General features: G+C 41.8%; 1 protein-coding gene across 1 annotated transcript in view; it reads left to right on the plus strand.

Moving 5' to 3' along the window:
* The window catches only part of tbcd (tubulin folding cofactor D), a 238705-nt gene that overhangs the window by 91262 nt on the left and 120754 nt on the right, over positions 1-26689 (plus strand). The gene's annotated exons all lie outside the window — the stretch shown is intronic.

Here is a 26689-nt window from a genome sequence, read left to right on the forward strand (position 1 = left end):
TGTTTTAAACAGAGAAAATAAAGTTATTAGTAGAATATAGATGTTCTTTACATTTACTACATTACCCATGCCATTTTTATATATATTATCTGCACAAAAAACCCCATCTCTCCAGCAACTATCTCTTTTCCTATATCCTCCTGATTGCCTTTCCTCTTCAATCCTGCTCTAATATCCATTGAGGTATGTACTCGAGTATGTATTGTGAGTTGCCCTTTGTTTTCCCTCCCTCCCTGCAGGGGAACATTTAGCATTGGATTATGCCACCCTCTAATGGCATGTCTAACTTGTTCTATTTTGATTTTGTTGGTGAAATTGTACTGTGTACAGAAATGGGCTCCTGGCTATTTTGGCAATTTAAAGGTCAGGAATGAAGCCGATTTGAACCACCCAAAGTAAAAATGAATCCTCTTTTCTACCAGGGTTGAGTCCAAAAGAAGCCAAGATCGGATTGTTGCAAACTGTCTTATTCATGGACAGAAAAACTATTTTATTCTGAAAAGTAAATTTAAACTATTTGTAGACTTGCCTGATTCTACTTTAAACTTTTGCTTACAAATCCATCATTCATAGTGATGATTCTCACCCTTACGATTGATTACATTTTTCCTTCAGGATCTATTAAAGATGTCCTGAGATGCAGCGTATGTCGAACAGTTCTTTTATTTACCCAAATCAATAGTTTAATTTAATTAGTAATAGATTTTTGTCGTTTTATGCAAAAATGTGTTCAATTACTTCAAAACACAAGCAAAATTATTTCAAGATATGAGAATCAATACTAAATCAGTTTTAAGCTGAGAAAGCTTTTCATTAACAAACTGAATGTAGTCTTTTTTTGCCACTGAAGCTCCACTTTTTGCCACTTTGTGCCCTGTAGTAGGCATGATCTGAAACTTCAAGGTGCTGCACCTAATGGTACTTTTTAACCAGTCCCCATGCCCAAAATATTTTGACTTGTCCATGTCTGTATGCCCTTCTTCCCAAATCCAAACCGCCAGCACGTACACAGTGGGGATTGAGAGCATTCCGATTTTAAGACTTTCCTCAGTAAGTTTTTACAATGTAAAATATTAATGCATTTAAATGATTAAGCCTGTCTTCATTGTATTCCCAAAAGTCAACACAATCAAAACTGGAGAAAATTAAATTAGATTCAATTTGTTTGGATAAACATTTAAGTAACACTGCACCGCTTGAATAATACCTGTTCTCAGTAAAATACATATTCTGTATTTAACAAGTTATCTGTGTGTTCATCTCCTGTTGGCTCATTTCTGTGCCTGGAGGACAGAATGACGATGAATGTGGAAATGTAGATGCTGGTTCCTGGAGTGGGTGTGTATGTGCTGACACAGGCTTTAAGCTTATTTCAGCACATTGTTTAAGGCAGTCGCACAGGTGCATGAGAAACATCTCTCTTTTTTGGTTGAAGAATAACACATTGTGCATGCTCTCTCTGGGTTTTGAATTTAGTTCATCATCCAAAATGTAAATTTAAATTAAATTATTTCTGTTTTATTACCTTGAGACAATTTCATACCGAGATTAGAAAATGAAACTTACAGAAAACTATATATACTTTCAATGAGTTTGCTTAAGTTAATAGTACTTATCCATAAACAGTTCCGTCCCTCTCTTCCCCCCCCCCCCCCCCCCCAAGTTTGTTCTCGCATTTGTGATGTGATGCTGAGCGATTAAATAAGGCAGTTGATCCCTATAGTAGGTCTAAAGGTATACCAATCTCGGAAACGTTCCCGGTGAGTATGTTGTAACACCACTTTGGCATATTCCTAAATCCATCCCAATATATCGGTTGATTTAATTAGAAATTACGTTCAAGGTTGCTTATAACTTTTCAAATGCACTCTCTGTAAATAGCAAACAGCTTTGCTGACCAGTCAAACTTTGGAAGATTGAAGTTTTACGCACATAATATTTAATGCAAGCATAGTACAATACGATTACCGTCTCAATTTAAGTTCACAATTCTTTTAATCTTTTACTAAACTCATGTCGCAACTGGTTTTATTGTACGGGGCAAAAGTATTTAAAATGAAATGCACTTGCTTACCTTATATATGTAACTTTCTGTTGATCGCTTTTGTTTCAATAAGTAAACTGCGCCTAAGCAAAGTATGTGCTCTCCTTGATTGCTAGTTGAAAATGAAGCCAGCAATTCTAATAGGAGGGACTATAAGTGAAGGAGTTGGGCCCTGAGGGTATGGAGATGCACCCAATGTTTTTCCTGCCCCAAGCAATGATTCATGTATTCATTCTATCCAGTTACAGTTTTCTTCCAGTATTACCTCAGTACCCAATTTGCAAAGCAAAATTGTTTTGGTTTCTACTGGCCATTTTACAGCAAGCAGTCATGTTTACACAAACTTGAACTTTTGTCATGTAAGCAAGCTCCCTTGTTTGAACTGTAATTCTGCTTACACTGGCCTTTTGTTTATACATTTTTTCTTTCCCCTTCTCCAATCTCCTCAAGAAATCTACCTGTAAAATACAGTTGCATTAATTATATTTCCAGATTGTATTCAACCTTACCAAACTAGTTTTACCAGCCATATTTGTGTTACACTGCTAAAGTTTAGTGTTCAGATTCCTTCAGATAATATTAAGTATGAAAATATATAGTCTGAAATAAGACTCCCAAAACACAAATGGATATTTCAGTGTTTATAATGCTCCAAACTTTACATATTTTGTTGCACGCAAGTCCCATTTCAATGTCATAGAGTTGCACAGTGTGGAAACAGGACCTTCAGCCCAACTTACCCATGCTACCAATATGTTCCATCTACACTCGTCCGATCTGCCTGTGTTTAGCCCATATCCCTCTAAACCTCTCTTATCCGCGTACCTATCCAAATGTTCTTAAATGTTGTGATAGTACCTGCCTTAGCTACCTCCTCAGGCAGCGGTTTCCATAAACCTACCACCCTTGGTGTAAAAGAAAGTTGCCATTCAGGTTCCTATTAAATACTTCCCCTTCACGTTAAAGTGGTCAAAAACCAAAATAAGCATACATAATGACAGACTGTATCTTTATAACACTATCTTCTTGTGGACAAACAACACGGAGATTAAAAGAGCGCATTGGATGGTATTTTCTGTGGTTTCTATGTTAATTACAAAATTACATTTGCTTTATCCAACTTCAAAGTGTTCCAACAGGAAATTTGTGTGGGTGTGGATGTTCTTTAAATCATTTTTGTGAGTGGTTTAGTCATGTAACCTGTTTTTAAACTGTTGTCTCATATATGGCTTGACATAATGGCAGCCTTCTTCCCTTACAATAAATACACTCCGGGTTCTACTTCCACTCCAGAAACCTGCGCGTATGTTCAAGGCCAATTCTTCACTGCTCTGCTGAAGAAATACTTTCACTAATCTGAGATGCTGCCCTTCAATTAAATGTTGAGCAGAGATTCATGTTCCTACTTTGATAGGGGCAGAGGGTAGTTGCTGATAGATGGATATTTGGGGGGAATTGATGGCTTTTTGGCTCACATTTATTTTGTTGTAAATGGAATATTTCTACATCATTTGTTAGTGTTTACTTTGTCAATTGGAACCAAAGTAATCTTTAAATAATAGTATACGAGGGGCTTGAGAGGAGAAAAGTTTCAAGGAGGATTTTTGATGATGAAAATAAAAAAAGGCAAAAGAAAGAATTGCATAGTAAAGCCTGTGATGCGAATAGAGTAAGTGTGGATAAGAACATCACCTAGATTCATAATGATTGAAGATAACAAGTTGATTCATATGGCAAAAACAGATTGAAACAAACTATTTATTTTGTGACTACCGCTAAAAAGAGTGATGAGACCAAATGGAAATCAGTGCAGTTAGAGTTTATCGCAGATGATTTTGAGCAAATAAGGTCAGGTATCATAATTGATCAGTTTGAGTTGATGTTTGGATGTGGAGATGAAGTTGCAGATGACATTTTTTTCAGGAGGAAGAGAAAGATACTATAGCTACTTTCTGAGGAAGGGTCTCGACCCGAAACGTCACCCATTCCTTCTCTCCTGAGATGCTGCCTGACCTGCTGAGTTACTCCAGCATTTTGTGAATAAATACCTTCATCTGCAGTTATTTTCTTACACTTTGGATCTGGAAGTAGTTTGGTTGTTGGACTGAATGTTGTAAATGATTGAAATTGCACTTGGAGTCCAGAGGAAGGATCTTGACCTGAAACATCGACTGTCCATTTCCCTCCAAGGATGCTGCCTGGCCTGCTGAGTTCCTTCAGCATACTGTTTTTTCCTTGAGATTGCACATGTTGAGATTGAGCAGGAGTAAGTATTACAGAAGAGGAACGGGATTAGGATGCTTTGCAGTGGAGTTCCTAACAGGACCACACAGATTATTTCATTTACCACCGCTGACCTCTGCTCCTAGCTTCTCCTGGTGACTATTAGGGAGGATTTGAGCAAAAGAGAAAACATAAGGGCAGGGAATGGGGATCGAGCTTGGCTGATCTGCAAAAAGTTTTACAAAACAGGGAGAAAAACAATAATACACACCAGGAAAATCACACTTGTAGAACTTAATGTGGATTTCAGCTTTCTTTCTAGGGGCAGGATGGGCAAGGGGCCCCACGAGACTTGATTTAGAAAATGATGTGTCAATTTACATCCGGCTTTAAATCGTGAGAAATAGCTGATGATTTGAACGTGGCAATGAAAGTGAACAGAACTCTATTGTGAGCATGAGCAGAAAACTCCTTTGTTAATGAAAACAAAGCTTGGAGATGAGTTGTTTGCAAGAGGAGCAGCGTCCAGAAGGTTGGAACTTGAAGGCTAGGATTGAAAACTCTATGTAGCTAATTGTTTCCTTAACGTATTCAGTAGATTAGAGGTTTTTCTCTCCTTGCTCCTTCACTATGCACTGATGTCGTAAGAAATTATTTTCTCTATGGCAGTGAAGCTCACGCTTCTCAGAGCTACGAAAGATTCTAGATTAAATGTTCCAGTGGAGAGAGGGACCTTGTGAAATTGGGAAGATATTAAGTAGTTATTTCTGGAGGACATTATAGTATACGAGTACATATACTATACATACACGGCACGGTGGCGCAGCGGTAGAGTTGCAGCGAATGCAGCGCCGGAGACTCAGGTTCCATCCTGACTATGGGCGCCGTCTGTACGGAGTTTGTACGTTCTCACCGTGACCTGCGTGGGTTTTCTCCGAGATCTTCCGTTTCCTCCCACACTCCAAAGACGCACAGGTATGTAGGTTAATTGGCTGGGCAAATGTAAAAATTGTCCCTAGTGGGTGTAGGATAGTGTTAGTGTGTGGGGATCGCTGGGCGGTGCGGACCCGGTGGGCCGAAGGGCCTGTTTATGCGCTGTATCTCTAAATCTAAAATCTAAAAATCTAAATCTAAACCCCTCTCACACACCCAACGATAAACATGCAAAGCATCTTCCAGAAGGAAAAAGCAGACCAAAGATGTGAGCCTCGGAGTAAGTTGACTTTTTCCTGCCCAGAACAAGGCTCGAACAAGGCTCAGTTAATCTCTTTAAACATAAGCCCAGCTAACACCCAGGCTTCAGAATTGTGTAGATTATCCCGACAAAATCAAACAGGGTTCCATTTTTTCAGCTTACAGCCCAGCGGTATGAACATTGACTTCTCTAACTTTAGATAGCTCCTCTGTCCCTCTCTTCTCCTCCCCCTTCCCAGTTCTCCCACTGTCTTCCTGTCTCCACCTATATCCTTTCTTTGTCCCACCCCCCTGACATCAGTCTGAAGAAGGGTCTCGACCCGAAACGTCACCCATTCCTTCTCTCCTGAGATGCTGCCTGACCCGCTGAGCTACTCCAGCATTTTGTGATACCTTCGATTTATACCAGCATCTGCAGTTATTTTCCTATACTGATATGATGATCACTTAAAGAAAATATACTATTTTTTTACCAGAAACTGAGGTTAATTTGAAATGATAAATTTACGTAAAGTCATTTCCATCATTTGGCCATTTTTTCCCCAAATATGAAATATATGCTAACATGGTTGAAATAGTCTATTGTGCAAATTTGATTTGTTTAATGAGAGGAGATCTGATTTAAGTTTCTAAAAAAATGTGAGGCGTAGTTAATCAGATTCTTTTTATAGGGTGGACGTGTCAAATACTAGAGAGGATAGTGTTGTTGGGAGGAGTAAAGTTTAAAGGAGATGTGCGAGGCACATTTCCGACAGAGAGTGGTAGGTGTCTGGAACTCATCACCAGAGGTGGTGAATTCGGATATAATCACCATATTTAAGCGGCATTTAGAGAGGTTACTTAAAGAGGCAAGGCATAGAAGGATATGGACCAAATTCAGGCAAATGAGATTAGTACTGATGGGCAAAAAGGTCAACTAAGAGCCAGTGGCCTGACCATTTCTGTGCTGTACAGTTCTATGGCCACAAGACACTTTGTAGCTGAGATACTAATGATAAATTTGCCATGTTCAAATTGAAATTACAATAACCCACTTAAATATGGACTAGATATGTTTTCCTGCATTTTCCACTAAGATGGTTTAAATACTTTTGGAACATTGTTCTGTTCACAACATTTTTGATCAAATTTTTTTTGTGTGCAATATTAGTTTTAGATGCGAAGCTGAGGATGAATAATATTTTGATATCCATTTAAAAGCTGCAGTTGTCAAATAAATACAATTTATTCATGAAGATCTTTGTAGAGTTAAATGGTAGAAAACATTTGTGTATTGTGAAACGTGACAATCAATTATCAAAACACAAACGCTGGAGGAACTCACTGAGTAAGGCAGCATCTGTGAAGGGAATGATAGGCAACGATTTGTGTCGAGACCCTTTGTCAGACTTCAAACTGATTGTTGTAGAGGGGAAAAGATTGGAACAAAGCTTGGTAAGTGATGGGTGGCTACAGGTTAGGGGGTTTTGATTTGCAGATGATGGACAAAGGCTAGAGATAAAAAGGAGACAAAAGGTTGTCATATAAAGAGAGAAGTGAAATGTAAAGCTAGAGGAGAGATATATGTGAAATGGGAAGAGTGGGAGGAAAGAGTAGTGGGATAATGGTAGAACTGGGTGCGACTGGGATGGGGGGAGACACAAGAAAGTGAGGGGGGGACAGGGATGTTACTTAAAACTGGAGAATTCAATATTCATACAGTTAGGGTTGTAAGCTATCCAAGCGGAATCTGAGGTGCTGTCCCACCAGTTTGCGTATACTCTCACACTGACTGGCACTGCAGGAGGGCTAAGACAGAAAGGTCGGGATAGCAATTAGACGAGGAGCTAAAATGGTTAACAACCCAGAGATCTGGAAAACCTTGGCAAAACGGTCGCATGGTTTATTCCATGTCTCCGATGTACAGGAGACCACATCAGGACCACATCTCTTCACACAGAGAGTGGTGAGTCTGTGGAATTCTCTGCCACAGAAGGTAGTTGAGGCCAGTTCATTGGCTATATTTAAGAGGGAGTTAGGTGTGGCCCTTGTGGCTAAAGGGATCAGGGGGTATGGAGAGAAGGCAGGTACAGGTTACTGAGCTGGATGATCAGCCATGATCATATTGAATGGCGGTGCAGGCTCGAAGGGCCGAATGGCCTACTCCTGCACCTATTTTCTATGTTTCTATGGATCACCTAATGCTGTTGATGAGGTTAGAAGAGGTGCATGTGAACCTCGGACTCACCTGGCAGGCCTGCTGAGATGCATGGATAGAGGTGAGGGAGGGGAAAGTACCTGGGCAGGGTTGAGCAAACCAAAGAATTATAGAGGGAGCAGTCTCTGCAAAAAAATGAAAGGGGTGGGGCTGGGAAGATGTGACTCATGGTGGGATTACGTAGAAGAAATGTTGGAGAATGATAAATCGAATACAGAGGTTGGTGAAAGGTGAGGACCAGGAGAACCTCTAACCCTGTTCTGTCTGGGGGAGAGGGCGTGAGAGCAGAGGTGAAGGATCTGCTCACAACAGCAGGGAAAAAAAAAACTTGCTTGCTTAAGAAAGAGGACATCTTGGACGACCTAGAATGGAAAGCCACGTCTTGGGAGAAGATGCGCCGAGGAGACAGAGAAATTGAGAGTAGGGGATGGCACCTTGCAGTGGCAGAGAAGGTGCAGTCTAGTTACTGTGGGAGCCGATGTGATTGTACTGGACGTCAGTCGATGGTCTGCCCCCTGTGATGTATCATAATCATATCATATATATACAGCCGGAAACAGGCCTTTTCGGCCCTCCAAGTCCGTGCCGCCCAGTGATCCCCGTACATTAACACTATCCTACACCCACTAGGGACAATTTTTTTACATTTACCCAGCCAATTAACCTACATACCTGTACGTCTTTGGAGTGTGGGAGGAAACCGAAGATCTCGGAGAAAACCCACGCAGGTCACGGGGAGAACGTACAAACTCCTTACAGTGCAGCACCCGTAGTCAGGATCGAACCTGAGTCTCCGGCGCTGCATTCGCTGTAAAGCAGCAACTCTACCGCTGCGCTACCGTGCCGCCTGTAGTCAGAGAGAATGCGAAAAGAGAGAGAGGTGTCAGAGGTAGTTCAGGTACCAGTATTTTTTTGATATTTAATAAAGCTAAACTATTCTACCAAGTATTGCCCTTTGCTGAAATTATGGCACAAGTTTCTTTGCGATAACAAGAAATCCTTGCTGCCTAGGATTTCATGATTTCATAGTGCAATTCATTGCCACAGACAGCCATGGAGGACAAGTCATTGGGTACTTTTAAAATAGACATTGACAAGTTTTTGATTAGTAAGGGTGTCAAGGTTACGGGGAGAAGGCAGGAGAATGGGGTTGAGAGACAAAGATAGATGAGCCATGATTGAATGGCGGTGTAGACTCGATGGACCAAATGGCCAAATTCGGCTCCTATAACTTATGAACACGCATAAATTTTGTTGAAATTTGCTGCATTTCTTTGTCAGTTTCATCCATTAGTTTTTCGATACAGAAAGTAAACACGAAGCACATCTTGTAATTAGTTTTCAAATGTCTTAAATATATTGGATCCTGTCATTGTAAGGTTTGAAAACTTTCTTTAAAAAGTGCAGGGCAACTTTATGTTAGGGATCCAAAGATAGACACAAAAAGCTGGAATAACTCAGTGGGTCAGACAGCATCTCTGAAGAGAAGGAATGGGTGACGTTTCAGGTCAAGTCCCTTCTGATCTACCATTGGTTAGGTATCCACTTAATTCCTGGCTGATTTGCCTGAGGTTCTGAGTCGCATTACTTGTGGACTTTGTCAACTGTCAATGTTCATATGTGTCCAGAGGCTGGATAGAAAGAAATGTGGCTGCATGTTTAATTGCAGAAGGGACGGAACCAACTTTGTGGGTTTTGTATGCTTACTCCAGAATTTAGCTGCAGAACAAATGGGAGGCTTTTTGGTTTGAAAGTTTAAAGAAAAATCAAATAAACCTGGGCATTCTGTAACATGGGATCTTGTCACGCAGACTAGGATGTTTCCAGATTCACCCTTAGGACTGGGAAATTAAACTGATAAAATAGAGCTGCTGCTCCTGTTGTATAACACAGCATCTCTGCAGGTTATTTGCATTGGCCTTTTTGCATAACTTTGAGTTTGAGGCTAGAATAAAGAAAGCAATTGTTGGTGTAATCAAATCTAGAGAAAACGAAAGGATGAATAGAAACATAGAAAATAGGTGCAGGAGTAGGCCATTTGGCCCTTTGACCAGCATCGCCATTCAATGTGATCATGACTGATTTCAGTGGAAGATGAGCCATAGTAAGACCAGAATCCGTTAGGTTATGGAGGTGGAAATAAATATTTTAATTGTGAGTATGTGATCTGAAGCTAATCCCTCGTTCATACATGATAAATTGGTGATGAGACTAATTTAATCGGGATGAGGGGGCAGGAAGCTCGGATTCTGGTCATGATAGAAATCGGTGCCTTCAGTCTTGCTAAAGTTTTATTGGATGATATTTCCATATAGAATGTCAGAGAAGCAGTCTGACGATCATGTGGGCAAAAGCTGGGCATTGAGGTAGAATGTGGTCAGATCAAACTTGCAATTTTCAGAGCTGTGTTTTTGTGCATTTGTGATTCAATTTCAATTTAAAAAAATCAAACTTCAAGAAAAATCAGGGACTTTCTGTGAGTTGCACATAGTCCATGCAGACCAAACTACCAAAAAAGGTTCATGAATGACCCAGCCATTTATGCAGCAGCAAGTCTGTACAATTCTTTAAACCTGCCCAAGTGTTGCTGATAAGGGGCCTTCATCAGCAGGTCCAAGCCAATGGAGTCTGGCATTGAGAATCTGCATTGGGTGCTTTGCCTTTAAGTGGTGTATTGCCTGTCTGTTTAAAACACCCACCCTTCCCCGGTTAGCAATACACCAACACTTCTGATCATATCCCACCCATATGCCTTCCTGCACAAATAATTGATCTCCACCAGAAAACTCCCAACCAACATCTGACTTACTTCCCAACACTATTCCTGCTAACCTACCAGGCTATGTTCTAGCCTCCTGGTCTGCCAATATCTACCTTCACACACCTCCTTTTCAATACCAACAATATCTCTGCCCCCAAGCCACACTCCTCCATTTCAGCATCCCACCCCCACCACCTTCTGCTTATCAAACGTGAATCTCTAATCATTTTGTACTACACCTTGGGTGTGTTTATCTCTGGCCTTTTTCCAACCATCTGCCTCTTAAACACCCCCCACCCCCCCCTTGCCTGTGTTCATATATAACCTATTGTGCTTTATCCTGCCCCTTTACACCTCTAGCTTTCTTTCCTCTCACCCCTGCAATCAATCTGAAGAAGGGTCTCGACCTGAAACATCATCTATCAATGTTCTCCGGGGATGCTGCCTAACCCGCTGAGTTTCTCCAGCATCTTGTGACCTTCCAATTCTTGATTCTTCTCAGGATCCCTGATATTTCTTACTGTGTAATCCTGAACATCCTCAATCTCATATTTATCATCGCTGCTGGACAACGACTCCCACCCCATGCAGGACACTGTCACTGCACTGAGTAGCTCCTTCAGTGACAGACTCCTTCACCCCAAGTGCGTGAAGGAGAGATATAGGAGGTCCTTCCTTCCCGCTGCTGTGAGACTGCACAACCAGCACTGCTCCCAGCAGACGAGTCAACAATAACAGCTAAGAACACACAGAAAACTGATAACAATTGATGTAAGTTTTATTTATAATGAATGATCTCTTGCTCTCTTGTTCTCCGGGGATCTCTGCCCCCAAGCCACACTCCTCCATTTCAGCATCCCACCCCCACCACCTATCCACTTTGCTGCTGTAACACTGTAAATTTCCCCGGTGTGGGACGAATAAAGGAATATATTATTATATTATTGGTTCCAGACCTGTCTGACTTTCTTTTTTCATGTTAAAGGCAGCATTTCTAAGTGTGGTAACTTCCATAGCATTAACCATTCTGGGCTGCCTGCACTGGTAAATTCTGCAGTAGAAGATCCACAAACAAAACATTTGTTGTCCTGATCTGCACTGGGAGTTTAACATATTTAAACAATAAAAGCAAATAAGCAAAAAATTTGTGGACTGAACTTTGAGGTTATTAAATGCAGAAAATTAGTTTAATTGATGAAGATTCCAGAATTCTGTGGTACAGAGGGACGGCCTCATTTGTGAAAAACATAAAATGACCGTGCAAACAAGTAATTAGGAAGATAAATGCTATGGTAGTTTATTGCAGAGAGATGGAGCATACAAGCGTGTGACTTGCTGCAACTGTACTCTGGTTTTGGTGAGAACATACCTAGTACAATGGTACATTTTGGTTTCCTCATTTAAGTTATGTCCATGTTTCCATTAGAAGTTTAGAGAAGGTTCCCGTAGTTGTTTATTGGAATGAAGGGATTTTCTTTGGAAACTTTGAGCAGAAAGCACTGCACAGATGGGAGTTTATAAGAATGCAAGGTGATATTATAGAAACGCACAAGATTCTGAGAGGGCTTGATAGGAAGATGTTGAGGCGATCTTACCTCTTGAATAGGCATCTAAAACTAAGAAGTTCATAAGTTCTAGGAGCAGAATCAGACCATTCGGCCCATCAAGTCTACTCCGCCATTCAATCATGGCTTATCTTTCTTTCTCTCTCAACCCCATGCTCCCCACAACCCCTGACACCCTCAGTAGTCAAGAATCGGTCCATATCTGTCTTAAAATATCCATTGACGGCCTCCACAGCCGTCTGGTGTTGTTTTGAAACAAATGTCACCCTTTTAAGATGAAGATAAAGGGTGATTTCTTCTCCCAGGTGGTTGTGAATCTTTGTGATTTTCTACTGCTGTGAGCTGTGGGACTGCATCATTGAATATATTCCATGCTGCAGCCCCAATATAACTTCAGATAGTCCCTGCGTTCTCTCTATCCGCCCCTCCTTCCCAGTTCTCCCACTAGTCTTCCTGTCTCCGTCTACTTCCTATCTTTGTCCCGCCCCCTCCCCTGACATTAGTCTGAAGAAGGGTCTCGACCCGAAACGTTACCAATTCCTTCTCTTCCGAGATGCTGCATGACCCACTGAGTTACTCCAGCATTGTGTGTCTACCTTCAATTTTAACCAGCATCTGCAGTTTTTTTTCCTACATATATCTGCAGATGCTGGTTTACAAACGAAGATACAGGGTTCTGGAGTAATACCCTGCATCCTGTACAAAATTCAGTGGGTCAGGCCTTCTGAATATGGAACAAACTGGAGGCACCAAAGGTTTTACTTCTGTTGTATCTATTTTGTGTTTTATCGACTATCCTTTGATTGAAATATCTGTGTACCCACTTCTTATTGAAGCTGGACAAATTGGAAAAGTGCTGTGAAGTTGGAAAAGAAGGTGGCAGAGTTTTGAAGCATTCAGTTAACGGCCCAGCATTTATTTATTAACATAATGTTTTGGACAGTTTGCTTTGTTATGCCCGTGGCAACAATGATTTGCATGTTTGCAGTAGTGTCAACATTTAAATGACTGCTCAAGAATTGATTGTAAACCTCCAATAACACAGATGAAATGTCCTAATATCAAGGTTGTTCAAAGTGTTCTGAGGCGTTTTCCTACTGAACCTATATTTAGATGGTGGTATTCAACAATTAAAAAGATATCTATCTACATTTCAATGCAATGTTTGAGATTTGAGATATGGAATGTGTTATAACTAAATTCAGTGCAAGTGTTCATATGTTTGATTTGCAACATTTTTATGGACACTTGAGAAACTAGAAAATACACTAATCAATTGCCCACTCTAACGAGCACAGAACAATATTTTTGTTTTCGTCAGCCAACATTAATGAGGAACCGTACCTGAAATCCCAGAGTGTTTATATCACAGAGTGTGGTAGTATTTCCAGCATATTGTTCTTTCATCCTTTTAAATATGCCTCACTGGCAATACTGCATCAGTATTACAGAGAGTAAAGCTAATTTAATGTTTCAAAACAAGTCAGTGGAAAATTCAGAGAAGGAAAGAGGCAATGCAATAAATAACCTCCAACAGTCTCATAAGCGATCTGCTGGGTGGCAAGGGCAAAATCGTGCAGGAGTTGCTTGATATGTAGCCTTCCTCACCTATTTTTCACTTCTCATCGCAACCATCTAAGTAATACCAGTGTGGTCAACTGGATATGTTATCTACCTTTCCTGAGATTCATTTGAAGTTGCAAGCACATTGTGATTGGGAATTAAAGTTGCATCTTGGTATCATACAAAAAAAAAAAAAACACTTTTATAGTGAGTAATTGGTTTTCTCAGAAGAAGCCTGAAATAATTTTTTTTAGTCATGTTTTTTGTTATTGCTGATATCATGCACAATCCAGCAATGATATAAATATTTAAATCCATGTTTGTTTTTTTAATTTAGAAGCAATGTTTGCTAAGACTTGAGAATTTGCTGCTTTGTGAATGAATCTTTGCATCTAATTGAAGCCTAAAAGAAGGAGTCCGACACTTAGCTAATTATTTTATCTGAAGGAGGTCTTGTCTCCTGGTAGCTCAGCATTTTAACTTCCCCTCCCATTCCCAATCTAGCCTTTCTGTCCTGGGCTTCCTCCGTTGTCAGAGTGTGGCCCAGCGCAAATTGGAGGAACAGCACCTCATATTTCGCTTGGGTAGCTTACACCCCAGCGGTATGAACATTGACTTCTCTGACTTCGAATAGCACTTGCTTTCCCTCTCTCTCCACCTTCCCAGTTCTCCCACTGGTCTTACTGTCTCCGCCTACATTCTATCTCTGTCCCGCCCACTCGCCTGACATCAGTCTGAAGAAAGGTCTCGACCCGAAACGTCACCCATTCCTTCTCTCTGGAGATGCTGCCTGTCCCACTGAGTGTTAGCAGTATTGCACTGTGGTTTTGGTCTCGATCATAGGTTCAGTTCAAGGAAGCTAATTTGAATCTTAAATCTTTTTAAGTTGGGTTTTTTTTTTGTCGGGGTGAGGAACGATAATGGTAAAGATGGAGCTCTTCCAGTTTAGGCTTTCTTTGTCATTATAAAGTATTTTGAGCTCAGGCATTATATGGGCACGTAAACCTTGATATATAAGGGCGGCACGGTAGCGCAGCGGTAGAGTTGCTGCTTTACAGCGAATGCAGCGCCGGAGACTCAGGTTCGATCCTGACTACGGGTGCTGCACTGTAAGGAGTTTGTACGTTCTCCCCGTGACCTGCGTGGGTTTTCTCCGAGATCTTCGGTTTCCTCCCACACTCCAAAGACGTACAGGTATGTAGGTTAATTGGCTGGGCAAATGTAAAAATTGTCCCTAGTGGGTGTAGGATAGTGTTAATGTGCGGGGATCACTGGGCGGCACGGACTTGGAGGGCCGAAAAGGCCTGTTTCCGGCTGTATATATATGATATGATGATATGATATGTTCTTCTCCAACACTCATTGCTTTAACACATAATCCAAGTAAACTAGTGCTACAATTTACTTTTCATCCTAGACATACAGGTAGGAGTGTGACCAATGGATATGTTAAAACAGGAATGCACAGTGCTACTAAACATCATTTTTTTGCCACTGCTTCATAATATCCGGGTACTTTGTCTGAAATGTTAATTCAACATGAAGATAGAAGGAAGCTGAAGAAAAATAGAAGGTAGACACAAAATGCTGGAGTAACTCAGCGGGTCAGGCAGCATCTCGGGAGAGAAGGAATGAGTGATGTTTCGGGTCGAGACCCTTCAAACTGATGTCAGGGGAGGGCGCGGGACAAAGATAGAATGTAGTTGGAGACAGGAAGACTAGTGGGAGAACTGGAAAGGGGGAGGGGATAGAGAGGGAAAGCAGGGACTATCTGAAGTTAGAGAAGTCAATGTTCATACCGCTGGGGAGTAAACTACCCAAGCGAAATATGTGTTCCTCCTCCAATTTGCGCTGGGCCTCACTCTGACAATGGAGGAGGCCCAGGACAGAAAGGTCAGATTGGGGAATGGGAGGAGGAGTTGAAGTGCTGAGCCACCGGGAGATCTGGTAGGTTACGACGGACTGAACGGAGGTGTCCAGCGAAACGATCGCTGAGCCTGCGCTTGGTCTCACCGATGCAGAGAAGTTGACACCTGGAACAGCGGATGCAGTAGATGAGGTTGGAGGAGCTGCAGGTAACTTCTGCCTCACCTGGAAAGACTGTTTGGGTCCTCGGATGGAGTCGAGGGGGGAAGGTAATGGGACAGGTGTTGCATCTCCTGCGGTTGTAGGGGAAAGTACCTGGGGAGGGAATGGTTTGGGTGGGAAAGGACGAGTGGACCGGGGACTTTCGGAGGGAACGGTCTCTGCGGCAAGCAGAAAGGGGTGTAGATGTGAAGATGTGGCCAGTAGTGGGATCCTCTTGGAGGTGACGAAAATGTTGGAGGATAATATGTTGTATATGTTGGGGGAAAATAGATATTGATATGGTGAATCAACAGTGTTCAGAGTTGAAAATCAGGTGCAAAGGTGTGGACTCCCGCAGCTGCAGTTACACGGTTAGTTAAGGCAGGGCAGATTTTACAGGTGACTTTATAGCCTAAGGGCACAACAAACGTGTAGTCGCTAGGAATATTAAGCAAGCTTTGTGTATGACGTGCATGAAATGACCAGGTTAGTAAATAGTGTATTTGTATTTGTACTGCTTTTCATTCCTTACAGGTTCTTATGATGTTCTCATCACTATTAATATTCACAACAAAATATCCTGACCTTTGTTTACCCTTTAACTACGATTTTTTTTCAAATGAGGAAAGTCTGACAAATGACATGATTTTAAGAACATTGCCATTGGAGGCTTGTGCGAGTATTGTGTTGCCATTGTCGTCTTCCTCAGCAGCTGCATCACTGTGTGGTTCGGAAGCTGCACAGCCTCCAGCCGTAAGACCCTGCAGCGCATAGTGAACACTGCTGAGAGGATCACTGGCGCCTCACTCCCAACACTCCTGGTCCTTTACACCACCCGCCTCACCCGCAAAGCATTGAGCATTGTGGGTGACCCCTCCCACCCCTCCAACAGCCTCTTCACCCTCCTGCCTTCAGGGAGAAGGTTTCGCAGCCTGAGGTCAAGCACCACCCGACTAAAGAACAGTTTTTTCCACCAGGCTGTCAGGATGCTGAACTCTCTCCCCTCCCTTCCTCCTCTCTCCCCTGCCCCTATGGGACCTGGACTTTAACACCCCACACACACGCACATCCAGCACCAGACACTTTTTTAAAAAAAATTTGAAGTGACTATATTTTATATTTTATGTTTTATGTTGATTGTTGTTTGCTGTGCCTTTTGTTTTATGCACTTTGTTCCTCGGGATTGTGGGAAACGGTATTTCGATTTTCTGTCTGTGTGAACTGGCTGAGGATTGACAATAAAATTGACTTTGACTTTGACTTTGACTAGGGAGCCACTTGGGATTGAGAGTGACTTGCTTCTGTTTCTGTTTTGTAGGTTTTGACATAGCCTATGTGGGAACCGCAGACTATTCTACGAACGAGGCAGGACATGGTTGGGGGGGGGGGGGTGAATAGGTTGTTTGAGACAGTGTGTTCTTTCTGCCATTTGCAAGGGACTCCTATGTGCTGCCACAGTATAACTTTATCATTCTCAATATTTCGAGTGGTACAGTGATGCACCAAGTAGAGCTGCTGCCTCTCAGTGCCTGAGATCTAGGTTCAACCCTGACTTCAGGTGCTTCTGTGTGGAGTTTACATGTTCTTCCTGCGACTGTGTGATTTCTCCAGTGCTCAGGGTTCCAACATCCCAGAGACATGCAGGTTTTAGGTTAATTGGGCTCAGTAAACTGTGCATGTGTAGGGAGTGGATGAGAAAGTATGGACAGCATGGAACTAGCATGAACAGGTGATCAACGGTCAGTGTGTACATGGTGGGTCGAAGGGCCTGTTTCCATGCATTATTTTTTCAATCCATCCACCCACCCACCATGCTTCTTCACCTTGAGCAGTCATGGGCCACATGTTCCCAGGCTTCAATAGGGGTGGTACACTTTTTTTAAGGAAGGCCTGAGCATAAACTTAAATCTTTATGTCTGCTTGGTAAACCTGTCCACATCTAAGCACTGGTGTCATCTGTGTCACAAACGCTGACTTTTCCTAGTTCCCTTCTACTTAATATCAGAAGAGCTATGTTGCATTCCCAAGTGGAAAAACCGGTTGAGTTACTTTTCAGTTCATAGAATAGTCGCATTTATTTAGGTTTTCTGCACATGGTTGAAAATCTTGTTGGCTTTTGTCCTGAAAGCCATGGTGTACAGGATGCTTCACATCTGAAATGTAAATACTCTGCAGGTCTGACAGCATCTGTGGGAGAAGTATTTAATGTTTCAGTTGAAGGCCTTCCGCTGGTTTAAATGTTCCAGAGGCTAGCCTTTCCCACATTTACTCTAAATATGTACATAATGAGGTGTGCCGTACTCTGTGGCTTTGTGAACCATACTTTGTTAGTCCTGTCAGTTGAGGTTGCCTATTATTGTCAGATTAGTCTTGATGCAATCTTGCAAATTTTATACAAACAGCAATGTGGGTGTTTACCTTGTGGTGACAGGTGGTCGAGTTGCAGGCTGTTCAGCTCTTTAGCTGCAACTTCACTGTCGTAAACTCTTCCTGGAATTACTCCTTATCGCAGAATTTGTCAAGATTTTTCTGAGAAAACCCAAATGGGTATGAATGAGTTTTCAAAACAAATTAGATAGTTGAGAAGAGAGAGGCAGAGTGGGACAAAAATGGATGATTACAGCTCATTTCCTTTCTCTGATATGATACAAAGGCTGATATATTGCGATGATCATTTTATATAGAACCTTATGGTTCCTGGTGGTTACGAAAACTGTGGAATGCGTTAAGTGAAATTAGTTATGCAATTCAAGGATAAACCATACTTTTTATCCCGCCATTAGGCGATAGTAGACAAAAGTATTGTGAATGGTCCAAGGGCAAATGTCACACCTTTGACACAGGTGGGAAGGAGAAGAGAAATGTAAAGAATTGGAATTAGTGGGTGGAGAGGTAAGAGGAGAGGAAGTCTCTGTTGACCACACTACTTGCTATCTGTCCATTCTCCTCCCTGCCTCTACCCATCCTCCTCCTGCTCTCCCCCTCCTCCACCTCTCTGACCCCTTTCTTCTCTGCCTCCCATTCTTCCTGTGCTCCCATTCATCCTCATTCCCCCATTATCTCTCCTGCCCTGTTCTCTCTGCTGCCCTGTTCTCTCTCCTGCCCTGTTCTCTCTGCTCCCCTGTTCTCTCTCCTGCCCTGTTCTCTCTGCTCCCCTGTTCTCTCTTCCAATGACTCTGGCTGGCTGCAATTGTTCTCTCTTCTACAATTCTACTAAGTCCCATTTCCCCATGCTTAAGGACCCACACTGACTGCAGTTCAGTGAGATATTCATTTTAATTTCCTCTTCCTTGTTCTCTAATACCTTAGTCATGTCATCTTTATTCTATGAATTGTCCTCCAGCCTAATAACTCTCACATATATTTGCAATTTGTGATTTTGGCTTCTTGCCCAACTGAAGTTTATTCGATTGGTGGTTGTGCTTTCATCTGCCAAGCCCCTAAGCGCCAGCCTTTCATGTATTTCCTACCTGTCTCCCCCACCCTGCTACATCTTAAGGTTTTTTTCATTCTTTTGCATGTTGTGTAAAACCAATCACTTTGGCCAAGTTTTTGATCATCTTATATGTCTTGTGTGACATTATTGTTGCTAATAATATTCCCATGAAGTGAAGATGGTGATCAAGAATCACAATGGAATTTTGATCAGCTGAGCAAGTGGGCTGAAGAATGGTTAATCGTGTTCAATTCAGATACGTGGGAGGAGTTGCATTTTGGGAAGTTGAACCAAGGCAGGACCTTCATGGTGAATAGTGGGGAGTGTTGTAGAGCAGAGGGATCTTGGAGTATAGGTAGATAATTCTCTAAAAGTGTTGTCACAGTGGTGAAGAATGTTTTTAGCAAGCTGGCTTTCATTAGTCAGGGAATTAGGTATAGACATTGGGATGTTATGTTGAGCAAGGCATTGGTGAGCTTCACTTGGAATAATGTCTTCAATTTTGGTTGCCCTGCTGTAGGAAAAGTTGCATTAAACTGGAAAGGGTGCAAAGAAGATTCAGGAGGATGTTGCCAGGACTCGAGGGCCTGAGCCAAAGGAAGAGATTAGGCAGGCTTGGACTTTTTTTCCGTTGAGCGCAGAAGGTTGAGGGATGATCTGAGAGGTATATAAAACCATGAGGAGAATAGATGGGATGAATGCACGGCCTTTTTCCCCACAGTTGGGGAATCAAAAACCAGCTGACATCGGTTTAAGGTGAGAGGGGAAAGATTTAATAGGAACCCAGTGAGCAACGTTTTCACACAGAAGGTGGTTGGCATATGGAACCAGCTGCCAGAGGAGGTAATTGAGTCAGGTGCAATAACAACATTTAAAACATTCGAATAGGTACATGGTTAGGAGTGAAATAAGGGGACATGAGACAAATGCGAGAAACTGGGACTGGCTTAGACTGATATCATGATCAGCATAGGCAAATTGGGCCTATTTCCATGCTGTATAATTTTGTGCTTTAGGATGGGTTTTTTTGGTTGCATTAAAAATGGAAAGGAAAGTTTTCATAGTGATATCTCAGTTACAGTGAAAATACATTGTCTGGGCTGAATCTTGTGTTGGTAAAAAGAATAATTAATTAACATAGGAGTATCAGCAGGTAGTCTGCCTTTGTACAAAAATAATCAGCCAGTTCTTAAGCCCAGAGTGTGTATGATTGCTTTATTTTGAAATATGTATATCAAAAATTTAATAAGTGCATATAGGTTCATGAAAGCATTTATCATTTTCTGTACACTTTGCCCAGAACCTTGCATGGCACGTGTATTCTTCTCAAAGGCATTTTTGCCTCTGGTTTCCTTTACTCTTCAGATCCCCTTTAAATATTGAAGGCTCTAAGTCGTTTGTATACAATTGAAAAGCACATTGGCCCATTTTAATTCATCCAGAGAGAACGGAATGTTGTTTCCTTGAGCATACTATTAGTTTTCTGAGAATTGTTCCTAGAACCTTTCTTCTAATCCTTTATCTGGAGGTCTATGTCTCTCTTTGATCGTGTTGCTGAATGATCAATTATCTGATATCAGTTTTGAGTCAGTTTCTGGTTTTCCACTTCCAGTGGAGCAAATTTACCACCTTAAACTGACATCTATATACTAAAACTCTCGTTTGTTATCTTGTTTGTGACTGAACTTCAGCCAAAACGGTACACGATAGTGCGACAATTTTAGGCCCACCTTACTCACCATTGTCACTTTAGTGGTAATGCAAGTAGTTTTATTGAAATCGGTGTTATATTTTTTGTTATTCACATTTTAAAGTTTAAAAGGAGGGGAGGGGGAGGGGAGGGGGAAGGGGGAGTGGGGGAGAGGGGAGGACGGGGTTGAGGAGAGAGGGGAGGGGGGGTGGGGGTGGGGGAGGACAGGGTGTTGCACCAATGCAGGAGAGGTTTGGGCCCAACGGGTCCACTTGTCCAGTTGTATTATAAACCAAAACATCGGCGTCAGCACGTTTGCTCTCCCAGAGATAAGGGAACAGGCTAATTGCTTGTCTCACAGACAGAAGGTTTGAGATTTGCCCAAGGATATATTTTAAAGAAAATAATTTAATTCTGTAAAGTTAAAAGAAGTTGTCTCCTTGCTCTCTGTGAGAAGAACAGGTTTATTCTCCCTCTGCCACTCTCTATTTTCCACACTGAGACGGGTCACTCCTGGTGCAGAGGGACAAACCTATAAATTAAAGTTTCTATTATTCTTCAGCTATTTGAGTGATTTTGAAAACATTCAGCAATGTCTTTTCGATTCTATGTCCCAAACTGTTGGAAATTTGACAGGGTCAGAATGTTGGTTTTCAACAAGGTTTTCAATGAAGTTGATTAGCAAACTAATAATTAGTGTTTTTGTTATTTCAAATCATTTGTTGCTTGTAAAAGTTGAAATATAATTGATTAATTTTTAGTTTGTGTACTATTAAAACTTGTGACCAAATGAGTGAAGCACTGTTACTGCAGGTTACAACTGTTAAACTTTGGGGGAGAAAAAATTAACGCTTTAGTAGAATTTTGTTTTAATAAAAAAATAACATATTTAACGAAGAAAAAACAAAATACATGTTTCTAAGCCATTCAGCAGTGAACTTACATTTTCAGAGAATATTGTACCATCGTATTTCCCTATGGTGTAAAAGGAGGACATTTGGTCCTCTGAGTTTATGCTGACTCTCGAAGCAATCCCATTCTCCCACTCATTTCACCATGTGTAGGAAATTAACTGCACATGCTGGTACAAATCGAAGGTATCACAAAATGCTGGAGTAACTCAGGGGGTCAGGCAGCATCTCTGGAGAGAAGGAAGGTGAGACATTTTGGGTCGAGACGCTTCTTCAGACTGGTCAGGGGGGCCGGGACAAAGAAAGGATATGAAGAAGGGTCTCGACCCGAAACGTCACCCATTCCTTCTCTCCCGAGATGCTGCCTGACCTGCTGAGTTACTCCAGCATTTTGTGAATAAAAGGATATAGTTGGAGACAGGAAGACAGTGGGAGAACTGCGAAGGGGGAGGGGAAGGGAGGGAAAGAGGAGCTATCCAAAGTTGGAGAAGTCAATGTTCATACCGCAGGGCTGTAAGCTGCCCAAGCGAAATATGAGGTGCTGTTCCTCCAATTTGTGGTGGGCCTCACTATGACACTGGAGGAGGCCCATGACAGAAAGGTCAGACTGGGAGTGGGAGGCTGACTTGAAGTGCTGAGCCACCGGGAGATCAGGTTCACCGTGATCGTTTCACCATGATCCGTTCTCTCTCACTTAATCATCAGCACTCCACTGATTCCCCTTCCACTCACTGACACTCTAGATAAAATACGACAGCCAGTTAACTTGCATAGCAACACATATCTGGGATATGGAAGCAAACTGGAAAATCCAAGGAAAATCTATCATGTTACTGAGAAGACAGTGCAGGCTTTTTGTAGTTTGCACAAGGATCAGGATCAAACCTGTGAGGATGGACACAAAATGCTGGAATAACTTAGCGGGACAGGCAGCATTTCTGGATAGAAGGAATGGGTGATGTTTTAGGTCGAGACACTTGTTTAGAGTCTGATGAAGGGTCTCCACCTGAAATATCACCCATTTCTTCCATCCAGAGATGCTGCCTGTCCCGCTGAGTTACTCCAGCATTTTGTTTCTAACTTCGGTAAACCAGCATTTGCAGTTCCTTCCTACTCAAACCTGTGAGACCCTACCTGCTATGCCACTGTGCCCCGCAATATGTTGTCCTGTTTTTTTTAGGTGGTTCAGCAACTTGTCTACCCAATTTTCCTGTATAACAATTTTTTTGATACGCAAAATTTGAAGCAAAATCCATTTATATGTGATTCTTTAAGCTTGATGTTCAACCAGCTTGTTAATCAGCCTTCAGGTGAACACTTAGCTGAATATTGATTGGAAGGATAATCTTCAGAATGCACAGAATGATAAGAGCAGAAACTCATTAATATGAAAAGAATGAGAATTGTATCTGCAGTACTGATGATTTTTAGAACATTTAATTAAAGATAGTACAAAGAACCCACTGAAAAGACTGCAATTTTCATTTATATAATGCCTTTAGGAAATGTCCCCAAGGGCCAACCCAAAGGTACAATCAATAAAATGAATACTGACGTCAATTAGATGTGAGGAGGGGATGACTAAAGTATTGTAAGAGGGGTATCTTTTTCGGATAGACTGAGAGATTTTGGACACCAAATTGTTTCGATAAAGGGGGGACCGAGGTGGCTAAAAGCATTGGTGAAACAAGAAGGGGGCGATATGTGATAGTTCTCAATAAGAAAAACTGAGTATCTCTAGCAAGGAGTTTTGGCAGTTTCTCAGAATAATTGGGAGTGAGGAATAATAAGGTTCTATCGCTGCGTACCCAGAAATGTGGGTATTGAGAGTGGAAAAGGTAAATAAAAATGGAGTAATTTTATAATGGCCTTCAGAGCTACCAGGATATCCTTGCACATGCGTATATGTAAGTCTACTGCAGGCAGTTAAGAAGGCACAAGACCGTGCTTTTTCGAAGAGGATTTCAATGCAAGAGTAAGGTCTGGTGAGATCTCATTTGGAATATATAAATATATAAAGGGAGAGAGAAGTAAGAAACTGCAGATGCTGGATTACAAAAAAGAAACATAGTGCTGGAATAACTACGGATTAGGCAGCATCTCAGGAGAACATGGAACATGTTTCGAGTCGGGACCCTTCAGACAAATCAGCCTTGAGTTTAAAAGATTGAGAGGTAATGTCAATAAAGCATTCAGAAATATTGTAGGACTTGTCAGGATAGATGCAGGCACGGTGATTTCCCTGGTTTGGGGTATTTAGAACTAGTGGTTACAGTCTCATCACAAAATTGTCAGCCATTCCAATCTGAGGGGGGAAGAAATCTGTTTACCCAGTTGGTCGGGAATATTTGAAATTCTGAATGCAAGTATGTTGTGAGGTTCTGTTACTAAGTATATTTAAGATACAGAGCGATAGATTTGGGGGTATTAAGGAAATCAAGGGGAAATAGTAATAGTGCAAGAAAATGGTGCTGAGGTAAAAGATCAGCTATGACATTGATTGATGGAGCAGATATGAAACATTACATGTGTCCCTTATGTTCTTATAATTGTAATAGCAGACATTATAAACATAATAGGTATTCAGGTAATTATAAGCTATTAAGTGAGGAGTCAATTACATTGCAATTGACAAAATAGTGGCAGATGGACTTCAATATCAACAAGTATAGGCACCAGAAATGTACTTTAAGTATGGGAAAGTTGGATGGTGCAACAGCAGTAAACATGTTTAATTGTCTCTTTTTTCCATTACATTAAGTGGACCACATCAAATTAATAAGTTTTTATAGTTAAATAAAGACAGCAAAATCTGATTTTATACTAGAATTTAAACATTGAGATGTGATGCTACCGACGTCTCAATAAACAAAATTGCAGGATACATAATTTTAGACCAGGAAAGCAGCCAATACAATCAAGGACCAATCACACCCAAGTCATATAACATATAACATATAACAACTACAGCATGGAAACAGGCCTGTCCGGCCCTACCAGTCCACGCCGACCATTCTCCCTGACCTAGTCTCATCTACCTGCACTCAGACCATAACCCTCCAATCCCCTCCTATCCATATACCTATCCAATTTACTCTTAAATAATAAAATCGAGCCAGCCTCCACCACTTCCACCGGAAGCCCATTCCATACAGCCACAACCCTCTGAGTAAAGAAGTTCCCCCTCATGTTACCCCTAAACCTTTGTCCCTCAATTCTGAAGCTATGTCCCCTTGTTGGAATCTTCCCCACTCTCAAAGGGAAAAGCCTACCCACGTCAACTCTGTCTGTCCCTCTCAAAATTTTAAAAACCTCTATCAAGTCCCCCCTCAACCTTCTACGCTCCAAAGAATAAAGACCCAACCTGTTCAACCTCTCTCTGTAGCCTAAGTGCTGAAACCCAGGCAACATTCTAGTAAATCTCCTCTGTACCCTCTCCATTTTGTCGACATCCTTCCTATAATTTGGCGACCAGAACTGCACACCATACTCCAGATTTGGCCTCACCAATGCCCTGTACAATTTCAACATTACATCCCAACTTCTATACTCGATGCTCTGATTTATAAAGGCAAGCATACCAAACGCCTTCTTCACCACCCTATCCACATGAGATTCCACCTTCAGGGAACAATGCACAGTTATTCCCAGTCGTTCTGTCTTCTCCCCTCTCCCATCGAGCGGAAGATAAAAATAACTGAAAACACGTACCACCAGATTCAAGGGCAGCCTGCTATCATCAGGCTGTTGAATGGACCTCACACAAGCCCAGAATGTATTCCCGATCTTCCAGTCTACCATATTGCGACCCTTGTACTTTTTTAATCTGCACTTTCTCTGTAACTGGAGCACAATATTTTACACTCTGTTTCATTTCTTAGTTTAGTTTCAGTTTAGTTTAGAGATACCTCGCAGAAACAAGACTTTCAGCCCACCGAGTCTGCACCGATCAACGATCCCTGCACATTAACACGATCCTACACACTAGGGACAATTTACACATACACCAAGCCAAATAACCTACATACCTATACGTCTTTGGGGTGTGGGAGGAAACCGAAGAACTCACACGGTCACAGGGAGAATGTACAAACCCCGTACAGACAGCACCCGTAGTCAGGATCGAACCCGGGTCTCCGATGCTGCTTGCGTTGTATGGCAGCAGCTCTACCGCTGCACCACCGTGGCTGCCTCTACATTCTCTTTGCATTACCTATTGTACTCATCTGGTTTTGAGTGTAAGTATGTACGGATGTTTTTTATCTGGATAGCACACACAACAAAGTTTTTCATTGTATGTGTGACAATAAAATACAAATAACATTTTGGGAAGCTAAACCAGGACAGAACATTCACAGTAAATGACAGGGACTGGGCACACAGGAAGATAGGATCCTGAAGAAGGCATAGGGCATATTTGTCTTTATTGGACATGGCATGGAGGACAAGTGTTATGACGTTTTTGGTACTGTTGTACAAGTTGTTGGTGAGGCTGCAGTTGAAGTGTGCAGTATTGGTTGCCATGCCATTAGAAGGATACCATAAACAAAAGAGGGTGCTGAAAAGATTCACAAGGATGTTGCTGAGACTGGAGGACTTAAGTTAAATGAGGGGACTGGATAGGTAGGGACTGTTTTCCCTGGAGCGGAGGAAACTGAGGGGTGACCTTACGGAGGTTTATAAAATCACGAGGTACATAAGGTAGAGATAGTCACAGTCCTTGTCCCAAGTTAGACGTGTCTAAAACTAAAGGGCCTAGGTTTAAGGTTAAAGAGTAAGAATTTAAAGGGGTTCAAGCGACAAGTTTTTCACACAGATGCTGATGGGTATATAGATTAAACTGGCAGATGAAGTTGTAGAGGCGCGTATAATTACAATTACCCCAAGAAGGGTCACGACTGAAACGTCACCTATCGCCGTTCTCCAGGCATGTTGCCTGACCCATTGAGTTAGTCCAGCACTCTGTGTCTGTAGTGTTTTATGTTCCGTGTTCTAAACAGAAATCCCAACAAAGGATAATAGTGGACATTTCTTTAAA

Source organism: Rhinoraja longicauda, chromosome 6 (genome assembly GCF_053455715.1).
Source record: "Rhinoraja longicauda isolate Sanriku21f chromosome 6, sRhiLon1.1, whole genome shotgun sequence".
NCBI classification, from domain to species: domain Eukaryota; kingdom Metazoa; phylum Chordata; class Chondrichthyes; order Rajiformes; family Arhynchobatidae; genus Rhinoraja; species Rhinoraja longicauda.